This window comes from Pristiophorus japonicus, chromosome 11, assembly GCF_044704955.1.
Source record: "Pristiophorus japonicus isolate sPriJap1 chromosome 11, sPriJap1.hap1, whole genome shotgun sequence".
NCBI lineage: Eukaryota > Metazoa > Chordata > Chondrichthyes > Pristiophoridae > Pristiophorus > Pristiophorus japonicus.
This window is the reverse complement of record NC_091987.1, coordinates 164,073,579-164,093,480: the sequence shown is the minus strand read 5'-3', so window position 1 is coordinate 164,093,480 and position 19,902 is coordinate 164,073,579.

Below are 19,902 nucleotides of genomic sequence, written 5' to 3'. Positions count from 1 at the left end.
AGTGACATCAGATATCAGTGAGATAAGATATCACAGTGAGATCAGATATCACAGTGAGCTCAGATTTCAGTGAGATCAGATATCACAGTGAGATCAGATATCACAGTGAGATCAGAAAGCAGTGAGATCAGATATCACAGTGAGATCAGATGTCACAGTGTGATCAGATCCCACAGTGAGATCAGATATCAAGGTGAGATCAGATATCACAGTGAGATCAGATATCACAGTGAGATCAGAAAGCAGTGAGATCAGATATCACAGTGAGATCAGATGTCACAGTGAGATCAGATGCCACAGTGAGATCAGATATCAAGGTAAGATCAGATATCACAGTGCGATCAGTTATCACAGTGAGTTCAACTATCAGTGAGATCAGGCATCACAGTGAGATCAGATATCACAGTGAGAGCAGATATCACAGTGAGATCAGATATCACAATTCGATCAGATATGATAATGAGTTCAGATATCAGTGAGATCAGATATCACAGTGAGATCAGATATCACAGTGAGATCAGATATAACAGTGAAATCAGATATCACAGTGAGATCAGATTACAGTGAGATCAGATATTACAGTGAGGTCAGATATCAGTGAGATCAGATATCTCAGTGAGATCAGATATCACAGTGAGATCATATTTCAGTGAGATCAGATATCACAGTGCGATCAGATATCAGTGATATTAGATATCTGTGAGATCAGATATCATAGTGAGATCAGATATCACAGTGAGGTCAGATATCACAGTGAGATCAGATATCACAGTGAGATCAGATATCATAGCGACTTCAGATATCAGTGAGATCACCTATCACAGTGAGATCAGATATCACAGTGAGATCAGATATAATTGTGCTTTCAGATATCAGTGAGATCAGATATCACAGTGAGATCAGGAATCACAGTGAGATCAGATATCAGTGAGATCAGATATCACAGTGAGATCAGATATCAGTTAAACCAGGCATCACAGTGAGATCAGGCATCATAGTGAGATGAGATATCAATGAGATCAGATATCACAGTGAGATCAGATATCACAGTGAGATCAGATATCATTGTGCTTTCAGATATCAGTGAGATCAGATATAACAGTGAGATCAGATATCACAGTGAGATCAGGCATCACAGTGAGATTAGATATCAGTGAGATCAGATGTCAGAGTGAGATCAGATATCACAATGAGATCAGATACCATTGTGAGATCAGATATCACCATGAGATCAGATATCATCATGAGATCTGATATCACAGTGAGGTCAGATATCACAGTGAGATCAGATATCACAGTGAGATCAGATATCAGTGTGAGATCAGATATCACAGAGAGATCAGATTTCAGTGAGATCAGATATTACATTGCGATCAGATATCAGTGAGATTAGATATCTGTGAGATCAGATGTCAGCGTGAGATCAGATATCACAGTGAGATCAGACACCATTGTGAGATCAGATATCACCATGAGATCAGATATCACAGTGAGATCAGATATCACAGTGAGGTCAGATGTCACAGTGACATCAGATATCATAGCGACTTCAGATATCAGTGAGATCACCTATCACAGTGAGGTCAGATATCACAGTGAGATCAGGTATCACAGTGAAATCAGATATCACAGTGAGACCAGATATCACAGTGACATCAGATATCAGTAAGATAAGATATCACAGTGAGATCAGATATCACAGTGAGCTCAGATTTCAGTGAGATCAGATATCACAGTGAGATCAGATATCACAGTGAGATCAGAAAGCAGTGAGATCAGATATCACAGTGAGATCAGATGTCACAGTGTGATCAGATACCACAGTGAGATCAGATATCAAGGTGAGATCAGATATCAGAGTGAGATCTGATACCACAGTGAGATCAGATATCAAGGTGAGATCAGATATCATAGTGACTTCAGATATCAGTGAGATCACCTATCACAGTGAGGTCAGATATCACAGTGAGTTCAACTATCAGTGAGATCAGGCATCACAGTGAGATCAGATATCACAGTGAGTTCAACTATCATTGAGATCAGGCATCACAGTGAGATCAGATATCACAGTGAGAGCAGATATCACAGTGAGATCAGATATCACAATTCGATCAGATATGATAATGAGTTCAGATATCAGTGAGATCAAATATCACAGTGAGATCAGATATCACAGTGAGATCAGATATCACAGTGAGATCAGATATCATTGTGCTTTCAGATATCAGTGAGATCAGATATAACAGTGAGATCAGATATCACAGTGAGATCAGGCATCACAGTGAGATTAGATATCAGTGAGATCAGATGTCAGAGTGAGATCAGATATCACAATGAGATCAGATACCATTGTGAGATCAGATATCATCATGAGATCAGATATCATCATGAGATCTGATATCACAGTGAGGTCAGATATCACAGTGAGATCAGATATCACAGTGAGATCAGATATCAGTGTGAGATCAGATATCACAGTGAGATCAGATTTCAGTGAGATCAGATATTACAGTGCGATCAGATATCAGTGAGATTAGATATCTGTGAGATCAGATGTCAGCGTGAGATCAGATATCACAGTGAGATCAGACACCATTGTGAGATCAGATATCACCATGAGATCAGATATCACAGTGAGATCAGATATCACAGTGAGGTCAGATGTCACAGTGACATCAGATATCATAGCGACTTCAGATATCAGTGAGATCACCTATCACAGTGAGGTCAGATATCACAGTGAGATCAGGTATCACAGTGAAATCAGATATCACAGTGAGACCAGATATCACAGTGACATCAGATATCAGTGAGATAAGATATCACAGTGAGATCAGATATCACAGTGAGCTCAGATTTCAGTGAGATCAGATATCACAGTGAGATCAGATATCACAGTGAGATCAGAAAGCAGTGAGATCAGATATCACAGTGAGATCAGATGTCACAGTGTGATCAGATCCCACAGTGAGATCAGATATCAAGGTGAGATCAGATATCACAGTGAGATCAGATATCACAGTGAGATCAGAAAGCAGTGAGATCAGATATCACAGTGAGATCAGATGTCACAGTGAGATCAGATGCCACAGTGAGATCAGATATCAAGGTAAGATCAGATATCACAGTGCGATCAGTTATCACAGTGAGTTCAACTATCAGTGAGATCAGGCATCACAGTGAGATCAGATATCACAGTGAGAGCAGATATCACAGTGAGATCAGATATCACAATTCGATCAGATATGATAATGAGTTCAGATATCAGTGAGATCAGATATCACAGTGAGATCAGATATCACAGTGAGATCAGATATAACAGTGAAATCAGATATCACAGTGAGATCAGATTACAGTGAGATCAGATATTACAGTGAGGTCAGATATCAGTGAGATCAGATATCTCAGTGAGATCAGATATCACAGTGAGATCATATTTCAGTGAGATCAGATATCACAGTGCGATCAGATATCAGTGATATTAGATATCTGTGAGATCAGATATCATAGTGAGATCAGATATCACAGTGAGGTCAGATATCACAGTGAGATCAGATATCACAGTGAGATCAGATATCATAGCGACTTCAGATATCAGTGAGATCACCTATCACAGTGAGATCAGATATCACAGTGAGATCAGATATAATTGTGCTTTCAGATATCAGTGAGATCAGATATCACAGTGAGATCAGGAATCACAGTGAGATCAGATATCAGTGAGATCAGATATCACAGTGAGATCAGATATCAGTTAAACCAGGCATCACAGTGAGATCAGGCATCATAGTGAGATGAGATATCAATGAGATCAGATATCACAGTGAGATCAGATATCACAGTGAGATCAGATATCATTGTGCTTTCAGATATCAGTGAGATCAGATATAACAGTGAGATCAGATATCACAGTGAGATCAGGCATCACAGTGAGATTAGATATCAGTGAGATCAGATGTCAGAGTGAGATCAGATATCACAATGAGATCAGATACCATTGTGAGATCAGATATCACCATGAGATCAGATATCATCATGAGATCTGATATCACAGTGAGGTCAGATATCACAGTGAGATCAGATATCACAGTGAGATCAGATATCAGTGTGAGATCAGATATCACAGAGAGATCAGATTTCAGTGAGATCAGATATTACATTGCGATCAGATATCAGTGAGATTAGATATCTGTGAGATCAGATGTCAGCGTGAGATCAGATATCACAGTGAGATCAGACACCATTGTGAGATCAGATATCACCATGAGATCAGATATCACAGTGAGATCAGATATCACAGTGAGGTCAGATGTCACAGTGACATCAGATATCATAGCGACTTCAGATATCAGTGAGATCACCTATCACAGTGAGGTCAGATATCACAGTGAGATCAGGTATCACAGTGAAATCAGATATCACAGTGAGACCAGATATCACAGTGACATCAGATATCAGTAAGATAAGATATCACAGTGAGATCAGATATCACAGTGAGCTCAGATTTCAGTGAGATCAGATATCACAGTGAGATCAGATATCACAGTGAGATCAGAAAGCAGTGAGATCAGATATCACAGTGAGATCAGATGTCACAGTGTGATCAGATACCACAGTGAGATCAGATATCAAGGTGAGATCAGATATCAGAGTGAGATCTGATACCACAGTGAGATCAGATATCAAGGTGAGATCAGATATCATAGTGACTTCAGATATCAGTGAGATCACCTATCACAGTGAGGTCAGATATCACAGTGAGATCAGGTATCACAGTGAAATCAGATATCACAATGAGACCAGATATCACAGTGACATCAGATATCACAGTGAGATCAGATGTCACAGTGAGATCAGATACCACAGTGAGATCAGATATCAAGGTGAGATCAGATATCACAGTGCGATCAGATATCACAGTGAGATCAGATATCACAGTGAGTTCAACTATCAGTGAGATCAGGCATCACAGTGAGATCAGATATCACAGTGAGATCAGATATCACAGTGAGATCAGATATCACAGTGAGATCAGATATCACAGTGCGATCAGATATGACAGTGAAATCAGATATCACAGTGAGATCAGATTACAGTGAGATCAGATATCACAGTGAGGTCAGATATCAGTGAGATCAGATATCTCAGTGAGATCAGATATCCCAGTGAGATCAGATTTCAGTGACATCAGATATCACAGTGCGATCAGATATCAGTGATATTAGATATCTGTGAGATCAGATGTCAGCGTGAGATCAGATATCACAGTGAGATCAGACACCATTGTGAGATCAAATATCACCATGAGATCAGATATCATAGTGATATCAGATATCACAGTGAGGTCAGATATCACAGTGACATCAGATACCATAGCGACTTCAGATATCAGTGAGATCACCTATCACAGTGAGGTCAGATATCACAGTGAGATCAGGTATCACAGTGAAATCAGATATCACAGTGACACCAGATATCACAGTGACATCAGATATCAGTGAGATAAGATTTCACAGTGAGACCAGATATCACAGTGAGCTCAGATATCAGTGAAATCAGATATCACAGTGAGATCAGATATCACAGTGAGATCAGAAAGCAATGAGATCAGATATCACAGTGAGATCAGATGTCACAGTGAGATCAGATACCACAGTGAGATCAGATATCAAGGTGAGATCAGATATCACAGTGCGATCAGATATCACAGTGAGATCAGATATCACAGTGAGTTCAACTATCTGTGAGATCAGATATCACAGTGAGATCAGATATCATTGTGCTTTCAGATATCAGTGAGATCAGATATAACAGTGAGATCAGATATCACAGTGAGATCAGGCATCACAGTGAGATCAGATGTCAGAGTGAGATCAGATATCACAATGAGATCAGATACCATTGTGAGATCAGATATCACCATGAGATCAGATATCATCATGAGATCTGATATCACAGTGAGGTCAGATATCACAGTGAGATCACATATCACAGTGAGATCAGATATCAGTGTGAGATCAGATATCACAGTGAGATCAGATTTCAGTGAGATCAGATATTACAGTGCGATCAGATATCAGTGAGATTAGATATCTGTGAGATCAGATGTCAGCGTGAGATCAGATATCACAGTGAGATCAGACACCATTGTGAGATCAGATATCACCATGAGATCAGATATCACAGTGAGATCAGATATCACAGTGAGGTCAGATGTCACAGTGGCATCAGATATCATAGCGACTTCAGATATCAGTGAGATCACCTATCACAGTGAGGTCAGATATCACAGTGAGATCAGGTATCACAGTGAAATCAGATATCACAGTGAGACCAGATATCACAGTGACATCAGATATCAGTGAGATAAGATATCACAGTGAGATCAGATATCACAGTGAGCTCAGATTTCAGTGAGATCAGATATCACAGTGAGATCAGATATCACAGTGAGATCAGAAAGCAGTGAGATCAGATATCACAGTGAGATCAGATGTCACAGTGTGATCAGATACCACAGTGAGATCAGATATCAAGGTGAGATCAGATATCACAGTGAGATCAGATATCACAGTGAGATCAGAAAGCAGTGAGATCAGATATCACAGTGAGATCAGATGTCACAGTGAGATCAGATGCCACAGTGAGATCAGATATCAAGGTAAGATCAGATATCACAGTGCGATCAGTTATCACAGTGAGATCAGATATCACAGTGAGTTCAACTATCACTGAGATCAGGCATCACAGTGAGATCAGATATCACAGTGAGAGCAGATATCACAGTGAGATCAGATATCACAATTCGATCAGATATGATAATGAGTTCAGATATCAGTGAGATCAGATATCACAGTGAGATCAGATATCACAGTGAGATCAGGCATCACAGTGAGATCAGATATCAGTGAGATCAGATATCACAGTAAGATCAGATATGACAGTGAAATCAGATATCACAGTGAGATCAGATTACAGTGAGATCAGATATTACAGTGAGGTCAGATATCAGTGAGATCAGATATCTCAGTGAGATCAGATATCACAGTGAGATCAGATTTCAGTGAGATCAGATATCACAGTGCGATCAGATATCAGTGATATTAGATATCTGTGAGATCAGATGTCAGCGTGAGATCAGATATCACAGTGAGATCAGACACCATTGTGAGATCAGATATCACCATGAGATCAGATATCATAGTGAGATCAGATATCACAGTGAGGTCAGATATCACAGTGAGATCAGATATCATAGCGACTTCAGATATCAGTGAGATCACCTATCACAGTGAGATCAGATATCACAGTGAGATCAGATATCATTGTGCTTTCAGATATCAGTGAGATCAGATATCACAGTGAGATCTATCAGTTAAACCAGGCATCACAGTGAGATCAGGCATCATAGTGAGATGAGATATCAGTGAGATCAGATATCACAGTGAGATCAGATATCACAGTGAGATCAGATATCATTGTGACTTCAGATATCACCATGAGATCAGATGTCATAGTGAGATCAGATATCACAGTGCGGTCAGATATCACAGTGAGATCAGACATCATCGTGACTTCAGATATCAGTGAGATCAGATATCACAGTGAGATCAGAGATGAGAGTGAGATCAGATATCACAGTGAGATCAGATATCACAGTGAGATCAGATATCAGTGAGAACAGATATCACAGTGAGATCAGATATCACAGTGAGATCAGATATCAGTGAGATCAGATATCACAGTGAGATCAGATATCACAGTGAGATCAGATATCAGTGAGATCAGGTATCACAGTGAGATCAGATATCACAGTGAGATCAGGCATCATAGTGAGATGAGATATCAGTGAGATCAGATATCACAGTGAGATCAGATATCACAGTGAGATCAGATATGATAGTGAGATCAGATTTCACAGTGAGATCAGACATCAAAGTGAGATCAGATATCAGTGATATCAGATCTCACAGTGAGATCAGATATCAGTGTGATCAGAAATCACCGTGAGATCAGATATCAGAGTGAGATCAGATATCAGTGAGATCAGATATCACAGTGAGTTCAGATACGCCAGTGAGATCAGATTTCACAGTGAGATCAGGTTAAAGTGAGATCACATATCACAGTGAGATCAGATATCAGTGAGATAAGATATCACAGTGAGATCAGATATCACAGTGAGATCAGATATCAGTGAGATTAGATATCAGTGAGATCAGATGTCCGAGTGAGTTCAGATATCACAATGAGATCAGATGCCATTGTGAGATCAGATATCACCATGAGATCAGATATCATCATGAGATCTGATATCACAGTGAGGTCAGATATCACATTGAGATCAGATATCACAGTGAGATCAGATATCAGTGAGTTCAGATATCATAGTGAGTTCAGATATCAGTGAGATCAGATATCACATTGAGATCAGATATCAGTGAGATCAGACATCACAGTGAGATCAGATATCATAGTGAGATCAGGCATCATAGTGAGATGAGATAGCAGTGAGATCAGATATCATAGTGAGATCAGGCATCATAGTGAGTTCAGATATCAGTGAGATCAGATATCACATTGAGATCAGATATCAGTGAGATCAGACATCTCAGTGAGATCAGATATCATAGTGAGATCAGGCATCATAGTGAGATCAGATATCACAGTGAGATCAGGCATCACAGTGAGATCAGATAGCAGTGAGATCAGATTTCACAGTGAGATCAGATATCACAGTGAGATCAGATATCAGTGAAATCAGATATCACACTCTGATCAGATATCACAGTGAGATCAGATTTCAGTGAGATCAGATATCACAGTGCGATCAGATATCAGTGATATTAGATATCTGTGAGATCAGATGTCAGCGTGAAATCAGATATCACAGTGAGATGAGAAACCATTGTGAGATCAGATATCACCATGAGATCAGATATCATAGTGAGACCAGATATCACAGTGAGGTCAGATATCACAGTGACGTCAGATATCACAGTGACATCAGATATCATAGCGACTTCAGATATCAGTGAGATAACCTATCACAGTGAGGTCAGATATCACAGTGAGATCAGGTATCACAGTGAAATCAGATATCACAGTGAGACCAGATATCACAGTGACATCAGATATCAGTGAGATAAGATATCTCAGTGAGATCAGATATCACAGTGAGCTCAGATATCAGTGAGATCAGATATCACAGTGAGATCTGATACCACAGTGAGATCAGATATCAAGGTGAGATCAGATATCATAGTGACTTCAGATATCAGTGAGATCACCTATCACAGTGAGGTCAGATATCACAGTGAGATCAGGTATCACAGTGAAATCAGATATCACAGTGAAATCAGATATCACAGTGACATCAGATATCACAGTGAGATCAGATGTCACAGTGAGATCAGATACCACAGTGAGATCAGATATCAAGGTGAGATCAGATATCACAGTGCGATCAGATATCACAGTGAGATCAGATATCACAGTGAGTTCAACTATCAGTGAGATCAGGCATCACAGTGAGATCAGATATCACAGTGAGAGCAGATATCACAGTGAGATCAGATATCAAAATTCGATCAGATATGATAATGAGTTCAGATATCAGTGAGATCAGATATCACAGTGAGATCAGATATCACAGTGAGATCAGGCGTCACAATGAGACCAGATATCAGTGATATTAGATATCTGTGAGATCAGATTACAGTGAGATCAGATATCACAGTGAGGTCAGATATCACAATTCGATCAGATATGATAATGAGTTCAGATATCAGTGAGATCAGATATCACAGTGAGATCAGATATCACAGTGAGATCAGATATCACAGTGAGATCAGATATGACAGTGAAATCAGATATCACAGTGAGATCAGATTACAGTGAGATCAGATATCACAGTGAGGTCAGATATCAGTGAGATCAGATATCTCAGTGAGATCAGATATCACAGTGAGATCAGATTTCAGTGAGGTCAGATATCACAGTGCGATCAGATATCAGTGATATTAGATATCTGTGAGATCAGATGTCAGCGTGAGATCAGATATCACAGTGAGATCAGACACCATTGTGAGATCAAATACCACCATGAGATCAGATATCATAGTGATATCAGATATCACAGTGAGGTCAGATATCACAGTGACATCAGATATCATAGCGACTTCAGATATCAGTGAGATCACCTATCACAGTGAGGTCAGATATCACAGTGAGATCAGGTATCACAGTGAAATCAGATATCACAGTGATTCCAGATATCACAGTGACATCAGATATCAGTGAGATAAGATTTCACAGTGAGACCAGATATCACAGTGAGCTCAGATATCAGTGAGATCAGTTATCACAGTGAGATCAGATATCACAGTGAGATCAGAAAGCAATGAGATCAGATATCACAGTGAGAGCAGATGTCACAGTGAGATCAGATACCACAGTGAGATCAGATATCAAGGTGAGATCAGATATCACAGTGCGATCAGATATCACAGTGAGATCAGATATCACAGTGAGTTCAACTATCAGTGAGATCAGGCATCACAGTGAGATCAGATATCACAGTGAGTTCAACTATCATTGAGATCAGGCATCACAGTGAGATCAGATATCACAGTGAGAGCAGATATCACAGTGAGATCAGATATCACAATTCGATCAGATATGATAATGAGTTCAGATATCAGTGAGATCAAATATCACAGTGAGATCAGATATCACAGTGAGATCAGATATCACAGTGAGATCAGATATCATTGTGCTTTCAGATATCAGTGAGATCAGATATAACAGTGAGATCAGATATCACAGTGAGATCAGGCATCACAGTGAGATTAGATATCAGTGAGATCAGATGTCAGAGTGAGATCAGATATCACAATGAGATCAGATACCATTGTGAGATCAGATATCATCATGAGATCAGATATCATCATGAGATCTGATATCACAGTGAGGTCAGATATCAGTGTGAGATCAGATATCACAGTGAGATCAGATTTCAGTGAGATCGGATATTACAGTGCGATCAGATATCAGTGAGATTAGATATCTGTGAGATCAGATGTCAGCGTGAGATCAGATATCACAGTGAGATCAGACACCATTGTGAGATCAGATATTACCATGAGATCAGATATCACAGTGAGATCAGATATCACAGTGAGGTCAGATGTCACAGTGACATCAGATATCATAGCGACTTCAGATATCAGTGAGATCACCTATCACAGTGAGGTCAGATATCACAGTGAGATCAGGTATCACAGTGAAATCAGATATCACAGTGAGACCAGATATCACAGTGACATCAGATATCAGTGAGATAAGATATCACAGTGAGATCAGATATCACAGTGAGCTCAGATTTCAGTGAGATCAGATATCACAGTGAGATCAGATATCACAGTGAGATCAGAAAGCAGTGAGATCAGATATCACAGTGAGATCAGATGTCACAGTGTGATCAGATCCCACAGTGAGATCAGATATCAAGGTGAGATCAGATATCACAGTGAGATCAGATATCACAGTGAGATCAGAAAGCAGTGAGATCAGATATCACAGTGAGATCAGATGTCACAGTGAGATCAGATGCCACAGTGAGATCAGATATCAAGGTAAGATCAGATATCACAGTGCGATCAGTTATCACAGTGAGTTCAACTATCAGTGAGATCAGGCATCACAGTGAGATCAGATATCACAGTGAGAGCAGATATCAGTGAGATCAGATATCACAATTCGATCAGATATGATAATGAGTTCAGATATCAGTGAGATCAGATATCACAGTGAGATCAGATATCACAGTGAGATCAGATATAACAGTGAAATCAGATATCACAGTGAGATCAGATTACAGTGAGATCAGATATTACAGTGAGGTCAGATATCAGTGAGATCAGATATCTCAGTGAGATCAGATATCACAGTGAGATCATATTTCAGTGAGATCAGATATCACAGTGCGATCAGATATCAGTGATATTAGATATCTGTGAGATCAGATATCATAGTGAGATCAGATATCACAGTGAGGTCAGATATCACAGTGAGATCAGATATCACAGTGAGATCAGATATCATAGCGACTTCAGATATCAGTGAGATCACCTATCACAGTGAGATCAGATATCACAGTGAGATCACATATAATTGTGCTTTCAGATATCAGTGAGATCAGATATCACAGTGAGATCAGGAATCACAGTGAGATCAGATATCAGTGAGATCAGATATCACAGTGAGATCAGATATCAGTTAAACCAGGCATCACAGTGAGATCAGGCATCATAGTGAGATGAGATATCAATGAGATCAGATATCACAGTGAGATCAGATATCACAGTGAGATCAGATATCATTGTGCTTTCAGATATCAGTGAGATCAGATATAACAGTGAGATCAGATATCACAGTGAGATCAGGCATCACAGTGAGATTAGATATCAGTGAGATCAGATGTCAGAGTGAGATCAGATATCACAATGAGATCAGATACCATTGTGAGATCAGATATCACCATGAGATCAGATATCATCATGAGATCTGATATCACAGTGAGGTCAGATATCAGTGTGAGATCAGATATCACAGTGAGATCAGATATCAGTGTGAGATCAGATATCACAGAGAGATCAGATTTCAGTGAGATCAGATATTACATTGCGATCAGATATCAGTGAGATTAGATATCTGTGAGATCAGATGTCAGCGTGAGATCAGATATCACAGTGAGATCAGACACCATTGTGAGATCAGATATCACCATGGGATCAGATATCACAGTGAGATCAGATATCACAGTGAGGTCAGATGTCACAGTGACATCAGATATCATAGCGACTTCAGATATCAGTGAGATCACCTATCACAGTGAGGTCAGATATCACAGTGAGATCAGGTATCACAGTGAAATCAGATATCACAGTGAGACCAGATATCACAGTGACATCAGATATCAGTAAGATAAGATATCACAGTGAGATCAGATATCACAGTGAGCTCAGATTTCAGTGAGATCAGATATCACAGTGAGATCAGATATCACAGTGAGATCAGAAAGCAGTGAGATCAGATATCACAGTGAGATCAGATGTCACAGTGTGATCAGATACCACAGTGAGATCAGATATCAAGGTGAGATCAGATATCACAGTGAGATCAGATATCACAGTGAGATCAGAAAGCAGTGAGATCAGATATCACAGTGAGATCAGATGTCACAGTGAGATCAGTTATCACAGTGAGATCAGATATCACAGTGAGTTCAACTATCAGTGAGATCAGGCATCACAGTGAGATCAGATATCACAGTGAGAGCAGATATCACAGTGAGATCAGATATCACAATTCGATCAGATATGATAATGAGTTCAGATATCAGTGAGATCAGATATCACAGTGAGATCAGATATTACAGTGAGATCAGGCATCACAGTGAGATCAGATATCAGTGAGATCAGATATCACAGTGAGATCAGATATCACAGTGAGATCAGAAAGCAGTGAGATCAGATATCAAGGTGAGATCAGATATCACAGTGCGATCCGTTATCACAGTGAGATCAGATATCACAGTGAGTTCAACTATCAGTGAGATCAGGCATCACAGTGAGATCAGATATCACAGTGAGAGCAGATATCACAGTGAGATCAGATATCACAATTCGATCAGATATGATAATGAGTTCAGATATCAGTGAGATCAGATATCACAGTGAGATCAGATATCACAGTGAGATTAGGCATCACAGTGAGATCAGATATCAGTGAGATCAGATATCACAGTGAGATCAGATATGACAGTGAAATCAGATATCACAGTGAGATCAGATTACAGTGAGATCAGATATTACAGTGAGGTCAGATATCAGTGAGATCAGATATCTCAGTGAGATCAGATATCACAGTGAGATCAGATTTCAGTGAGATCAGATATCACAGTGCGATCAGATATCAGTGATATTAGATATCTGTGAGATCAGATGTCAGCGTGAGATCAGATATCACAGTGAGATCAGACACCATTGTGAGATCAGATATCACCATGAGATCAGATATCATAGTCTGATCAGATATCACAGTGAGGTCAGATATCACAGTGAGATCAGATATCACAGTGAGATCAGATATCATAGCGACTTCAGATATCAGTGAGATCACCTATCACAGTGAGATCAGATATCACAGTGAGATCAGGAATCACAGTGAGATCAGATATCAGTGAGATCAGATATCACAGTGAGATCAGATATCAGTTAAACCAGGCATCACAGTGAGATCAGGCATCATAGTGAGATGAGATATCAGTGAGATCAGATATCACAGTGAGATCAGATATCACAGTGAGATCAGATATCATTGTGCTTTCAGATATCAGTGAGATCAGATATAACAGTGAGATCAGATATCACAGTGAGATCAGGCATCACAGTGAGATTAGATATCAGTGAGATCAGATGTCAGAGTGAGATCAGATATCACAATGAGATCAGATACCATTGTGAGTTCAGATATCACCATGAGATCAGATATCATCATGAGATCTGATATCACAGTGAGGTCAGGTATCACAGTGAGATCAGATATCAGTGTGAGATCAGATATCACAGTGAGATCAGATTTCAGTGAGATCAGATATTACAGTGCGATCAGATATCAGTGAGATTAGATTTCTGTAAGATCTGATGTCAGCGTGAGATCAGATATCACAGTGAGATCAGACACCACTGTGAGATCAGATATCACCATGAGATCAGATATCACAGTGAGATCAGATATCACAGTGAGGTCAGATGTCACAGTGACATCAGATATCATAGCGCCTTCAGATATCAGTGAGATCACCTATCACAGTGAGGTCAGATATCACAGTGAGATCAGGTATCACAGTGAAATCAGATATCACAGTGAGATCAGATATCACAGTGAGATCAGACATCACAATAGGTTTATAAACTGGGTAATTTTAAATCTTAATGTCACAGGATGTGGCACTCACTGGCAAGGCCAGCATTTATTGCCCATACTGAATCGCCCTTGAGAAGGTGTTGATGAGCCACCTTCTTGAACCACTGCAGTCCGTGTGGTGAAGGTACTCCCACAGTGCTGTTTTGGAGGGAGTTCCAGGATTTTGTCCAAGTGACAATGAAGAAATGGTGGTATATTTCCAAATCAAGATCGTGTGTGACTTGAAGGGGAACTTTCAGGTGGTGGCGTTCCCATGCGTCTGCTGCCCTTGTCCTTCAATGGTAGCGGTCGCGGGTTTGGGAGTTTCTGTCGAAGACGTCTTGGTGAGTTGCTGCAATGCATCTTGTAGATGGTACACACTGCAGCCATGGTGTGCCGGTGGTGGCAGGAGTTAGTGTTGAAGATGGTGGATGGGGAGCCAATCAAGTGGCCTGCTTTGTCCTGGATGGTGTCAAACTTATTGAGTGTTGTTGGAGCTGCCCTCATCCAGGCAAGTGGAGAGTATTCCATCACACTCCTGAGTTCTGCCTTGTAGATGATGGAAAGGCTTTGGGGAGTTAGGAGGTGAGTAACTCGCCACAGAATACCCAGCCTCTGACCCACTCTTGCCATTTATGTGGCTGGTCCATTTAAGTTTCTGGTCAATGGTGACCCCCAGGATGTTGATGGTGGGAGTTTCAGTGATGGGAATGTTGTTGAATGTCAAGCAGAATTGGCTAGACTTTCTGTTGTTGGAGATAGTCATTGCCTTGCACTTGTGTGGCGCCAATGTTATTTGTCACTTAACATCCCAAGTCTGAATGGAGTCTAGGTCTTGCTGCATGTGGGCACGGACTGCTTTGTTATCTGAGATGTTGTGAATGGAGCTGAACACTGTGCAGTCATTAGCAAACATTCCTACTTCTGACCTTATAATGGAGGGAAGGTCATTGATGAAGCAGCTGGAGAGGGTTGGGCCTAGGACACTGCCCTGAGCAACTCCTGCAGCGATGTCCTGGGGCTGAAATGAATCGTCTCCAACAACCACAAGCATCTTGCTTTGTGCTGGGTATGACTCCAGTTTACCCTCTGATCCCCATTGACTGCAATTTAATTTGGGCTCCCTCATGCCATACTCGGTCAAATGCTACCTTGAGGTCAAGGGCTGTCACTCTCACCTCACCTCTGGAATTCAGCTCTTTTGTCCATGTTTGGCTGTAATGAGATCTAAAGCCGAGGGATTCTGTCAGAACCCAAACTGAGCATTAGCGAGTAGGTTATTGGTGAGTAAGTGCCGCTTGATAGCACTATTGATGCCACCTTCCATCATTCCGCTGATGATTGAGAGTATACTGATGGGGCAGTGATGGATTGTCCTACTTTTTGTGGACTGAAAATGCCTGTTGTAGCTGTACAGGAACAGCTTGGCTAGAGGCGCGGCTAGTTCTGGAGCACAAGTCTACAGCACGACAGCCGGGATATTGTCGGGGCCCATATCCTTTGCTGTATCCAGTGCAATCAGCCGTTTCTTCATATCACATGGAGTGAATCGAACTGGCTGAAGACTGGCTTGTGTGATGGTCGGGAACTCACGAGTTTTGTTTCAAAGGCCCATACCTCCCATTTAACTTGCATCCCATGAGTGGCAGCCCGCCCTGTACGTGCCCCCTGAAGCTGTCACTGGCATCGCCCGCCGCAGTTTCGGGGGCAACACCCAATTTAGCGTCTGGGGACTAATGGGGTGCTGCGCACTGGAGAGAGTACAGAGGAGATTTACGAGGATGTTGCCTGGACTGGAGAATTCTAGCTGTGAGAAATGATTGAAGATGCTGGGTTTGTTTTCTTTGGAATAGTGGAGGCTGAGGGGAGACGTTATTGAGGCATAAAAAATTATGAGGGGCCTAGATAAAGTGGATAGGACCTTGGTAGAGAGGTCAACAACCAGGGAGCATAGATTTAAAGTAATTGATAGGAGGTTTAGAGGAGATATGACGGGAAATTTCTTCACCCAGAGGGTGGTGAGGGTCTGGAACTCACTGCCTGAAAGGATGGTAGAGGCAGAAACTCTCACCACATTTAAAAAGTACTTGGATATGCATCTGAAGTGTCATAACCTACAGGGCTACGGACCAAGAACTCAAACATGGGATTAGGCTGGATAGCTGTTGGTCAGCCGGCACGGACACGATGGGCCAAAATGACCTTCTTCCATGCTGTAAATTTCTATGATCCCATGATATCCCCCTAGTTTGAGACTCTCCAGCCAAGGGAACCAACCAGCATCTACCCTGTCAATCCCCTCAGAATCTTGTATGTTTCAATGAAATCACCTCTCATTCTTCTAAACCCCAGGAAGTATAGGCCCAATCTAGTCAATCATTCCTCATAGGACAACCTTCTCATCCCAGGAATCAATCTAGTGAACCTTCGTTGCACCATCTCTAAGCCAAGTATATCCTTCCTTAGATAAGGAGTCCAAATCTGTGCCCAGTGCTCCAGGTGTGGACTTACCAACGCCCTGTACAATTGTAGTAAGACTTCCTTACTCTTGTATTCCATCCCTCTTGCAATAAAGGCCAAAGTGTTATTTGAATTCCTAATTGCTTGCTGTACCTGCATGCTAAATCTCTGTGTTTCCTGTACAAGGGCATCTACATCTCTCTGAACACCAACATTTAATTGTTTCTCACCATTTAAAAAATATTCTGTTTTTCTATTTTTCCTACCTAAGTGAATAACTGCACATTTCCCCAAATTATGCTCCAACTGCCCTCTCACTTAACCTGTCTATATCCCTTTTGCAGATTCTGTATCCTCCTCACAACTTACTGTCTCACCTAGCTTTGTATCATCAGCAAACGTGGATACATTACACTTGGTCCCTCCATCTAAGTCATTAATATAGATTGTAAATAGCTGAGGTCCAAGCACCCCACTAGTCCTTGCCACATCCCGCTAGTTAAACTAGTTGCAGCCTGTCAAGCTGAAATTGACCCGTTTATCCCTATTTTCTATCTGTTAACCAATCCTCTGTTCATGCTAATACCCCCAATCCCATGAGCCCTTATCTTGCATAGCAGCCTCTTATGTGGCACCTTATCGAATGTCTTTTGGAAATCCAAATATACATCCACTGGTTTCCCTTTATCTCCCCTGCTAGTTACATCCTCAAAAATCTCTAATAAATGTGTTAAACTCGATTTCCCTTACATAAAACCATGTTGACTCTCCCTAATCATATTATGATTCTCTGTTACCACTTCTTTAGTAAGAGACTCCAGCATTTTCCCAACAACTGATGTCAGGCTAACTGGCCTGTAGTTCCTTGTTTTCTCTCTTCCTCCTTTCTTGAATAGTGGGGTTATATTAGCTACCTTTCAATCTGCTGGGACCGTTCTAGAATCTCGGGAACTGTGAAAGATCAGAACTAATGCCTCCACTATCTCTGCAGCCACCTCGTTTAGAACCCGAGGATGTAGGCCACAGTTAGGTATACAACTAGGTATCTTACAAATGTTCTGTACAAGCTTAACATAACTTCTGACCAAGGGTCATCGACCTCAAACTTTAACTCTGTTTTTCTCTCCTAGATGCTGCCTGACCCGCTGAAATTTCCAGCACTTTCTGTTTTTATTTACTTAACAGAACTTCTTTGCTTTTAAATCCTATTCCTTTAGAAATGAACCCAAGTGCTTTGTTTGTTTTATTATTGGCTTTATTGGTTATTTGTGTATCTGTACCCTCAGATCCCTCTGCTCCTCCATCCATTTAGACACTTTTATGGGCCTAGAAATTCATCTCGGGCAGTGGCTCAAAGCAGACGGTATTGGATGGGTCGGCCCGTTACAGGCAGCAGGCAGGGAATTGGAGCTGAGTCCATGATCAGATCAGCCATGATCTTATTAAATGGCGGAGCATGGTCGAGGGGCCTGTTATGTATATAAACTTTACTAGTGTGTAAGACTTGTCACCAGGGAGCACACCTGTGGGAGACTCTAGGGTCACCTGCACACCCCGGGCAAGCAGGTATAAAAGGCAGGCCACCATGCTGCTTCCTCACTCTGGAGTTACATTAAAGAGACCAAGGTCACAACAGTTTGAGTTTACAGCATACAGTCTTGTGGAGTTATTCTGAACATAACAATTGGTGATGAGTAACAGATCACGAACTTTCACGCAGTTATGGCTGCCATTGGTATTCTTGAGAGATTTGTTGAGGGTAATGATTGGGCAGCCTTCGTTGAGTGTCTTGACCAGTACTTCGTGTCCAACGAGCTGGATACAGAAGAGACCGCGGTCAAGCGCAGGGTGATTCTCCTCACCGTTTGTGGGTCCACGATATATAGCCTCATCAAAAATCTGCTAGCACTGACGAAACCAACGGAGAAGATATATGAAGAGTTGTGCACACTGGTTTGGGAACACCTCAAGGCGAAGGAGTGCAACTTAATGGCCAGGTATCGTTTTTACACGCACCATCGCTCCGAGGGCCAGGACGTATGAGCTATGTCACCAACCTAAGACGCATTACTGGACCCTGCGTATTTTCTGGATTTTGGGGGGAAATGTTGGACTTTTTCGTGCTTGGAATCGGCCACGAGATTATTCTTCGCAAACTGCTGTCTGCCGAATCCCTAGATCTGAGCAAGGCCATCACGATAGCCCAGGCTTTCATGTTCACGAACGACAACACTAAACAGATATCTTTGCAGCATCGAAGCTCACTGGCAAGTACTGTGCATAAAATAACGCCTTCAGCAGGCAGAACTGTACATGGCAGGGCCTACACATCTGCAGAGGTCAGACCTAGGGTGACTCAGAGTCCGCGTGAATGCAAATCCATTAACACCATGTTGGCGCTGCGGGGGTAATCATCGGGCCCATCAATGTTGATTCAAGCACTATGTGTGCAAAGGCTGCGGAACAATGGGG